This window comes from Austrofundulus limnaeus, unplaced genomic scaffold, assembly GCF_001266775.1.
Source record: "Austrofundulus limnaeus strain Quisiro unplaced genomic scaffold, Austrofundulus_limnaeus-1.0 Scaffold108, whole genome shotgun sequence".
Lineage (NCBI taxonomy): Eukaryota > Metazoa > Chordata > Actinopteri > Cyprinodontiformes > Rivulidae > Austrofundulus > Austrofundulus limnaeus.
In genome coordinates, this window is record NW_013952510.1 from 821,554 (window position 1) to 823,643 (window position 2,090).

General features: G+C 34.2%; 1 protein-coding gene across 1 annotated transcript in view; it reads left to right on the forward strand.

The window, feature by feature from the left end:
- The first annotated feature begins 1,613 nt into the window (after nucleotides 1-1,613).
- Nucleotides 1,614-2,090, forward strand: part of slc4a1b (solute carrier family 4 member 1b (Diego blood group)) — an 11,750-nt gene continuing 11,273 nt past the window's right edge. The window contains exon 1 of the mRNA XM_014013919.1: nucleotides 1,614-1,766. The gene's annotated coding sequence lies outside the window, so the exon portion shown is untranslated. The remainder of the gene's footprint in view (nucleotides 1,767-2,090) is intronic.

The following is a 2,090-nucleotide window of genomic DNA, read 5'->3' on the forward strand; positions in this document are numbered from 1 at the left end:
AAATAAAACAAAAAAATATTGGTGGTAATTTTTGACTGTGTAACTTTACAAACAGCACCCCATATGGTAGTATAAAAGCAGACAGCATGTTATAGCAACCTTCAAACTCAATGTTGGTTTTGTCAAAGATTTGACCAGATTTATCAGAGAYTGTGTATAATTCCACATCCATGGCTGCACATGGGCACATAAAAGCCACCTTGAATGCAGTCCTKCAGGTATTTGTGTTGCATAAGAAAGAACAGATGAGTCCGCAGATATCAAGTCTGTGTGCAGACATAGAAAAAACGTGCTCTCACACAGAGTGATCTGTAACCTCACTTTGTATTTTATAAWTTCACTTTTTACTGTACAGCCTTTTTATGCTTAAACATTTGCATAATAATGCTGATTTAAAACAATTGAGGATTCTCAAATCTAATAAAAATGTATATTCAACTAACTATGTAAACATGTTATAAAAGTATCAGTAGTCAGAGTTTAGTTCACATTTCAAGCACAATGGTGATCTAAACAGGTCTCTCGCCCCATATATCATTTTAATAATCCTCATTGGGAACAACATAAAAACAACATTTAAACAAGGTTCTAAACTTGAAATTGACCAAATGAATAAATTAATTAAATAAAATGCAAACTATCATCAAAAATCAACTTTTTCAGCTAACTTTAAAATGAAATGGTTTGTACTTTTACCGTCTCAAAAGGCTCTGATGTTTACAGTAAATTCCTGCAAATGACAAGATTCTGTCTAATGTTTTCACATTAGTGCATCGCAGTTTACAGTATCACTCTGCGAGTTGATACAACTCAGTAAAAGGCTTTTCATATTGTGAATTAAATAAAAAATGTGCATCACTACAGTACATCTTTATACTAAATGTGCATATTTGTTTATGCATTTCATTTTATATTTTATTTTGCAGATTAACRTATTTCTGTACCAACAGAAAACAATGAGAAGTACATTTTTGTTAGGAAATGATTTATACCTGAACAACAATGTGCATATATGTTCTTTCTCTTTGGCTTCTTGCTGAGTCATCATTGTGAGCTGAAAACAAATCAAACAAATAAAAAAACTTCAATAGGGCTCCGTACATTACATCCTACACTAACTGTTTGAAGGAAATAAATGTTTTTCTCCCTAACTTTTTCCTTGATGTCATTTGAAATCACGACTTCAAAGTTTACCTGTCTGCTGCCCTTGGGTCAAAATAACACACGAGGCCTCAGTTTTGGGTAATTTTGAATCAAGGGCAGCAGCTCGGTTATAGTCTGTGTAGCCTGTTTATTTTTCCCATAAATGTTTTATTTTTCAAAATGTGCTTCTTTTTTCATTTTTATGTCTCTTTTTGAGTCAGTGAATATGGCAAGATGTTGATTATGATGAAGACACGTTCCTCCTCAGTGAAGGTTAGCAGACAGGCCCGGCAATGTAAACCAGGATTTTGTTGTCCACTAAACACAGACAAAAAAAAAAGGRAAAAAAATGTGATAAGATGCCAGTTGAGTAATAACACAGTGTGACTGTATTGACCATCAATATTATGGGTTAGTGCAGAACACATTGCTCTGTAGGAGTGTGGAACAAGGAATTAAAGTGCACATGTTCACGTTTGTGTCCGTGGTGGTCCCACCCATCAAAACACCAACATGCATTCTCACACCGTGCACGCTGACGGAGCTTTAAAGAGGCCGTTTTTACAAGACTTCTTTTGCTTCTCTTGACAGTCGCCTGTCAGCTGGGGCACTACCTGCAGCAGGTAAGCATACTTTTTCTGCCGTAGTTGTGAGCATCCTTTGTAGCTACAATGCAAGAAACTTAAAAAAAAAAAATTTAAGTGGGAGGACATTACTTGGCAAAACATTAAAACTAATAAAGCATAAATTAGGCTGCACATTACRTACAAAACTAAAGGTTTGAAGCAAATAAAGGTTTAGAACACAAACATGCTTTTACTGTAGCTGGTGCAGTTTTTGAAGAGTTTACTGTAATGACGTTTTGATTGCATTTTTGGTTTTTATTTTGTTTTATTTTTTACAGTCTAAGACAAAAATTAGATGTTCAAAACATCAAAATATTATAT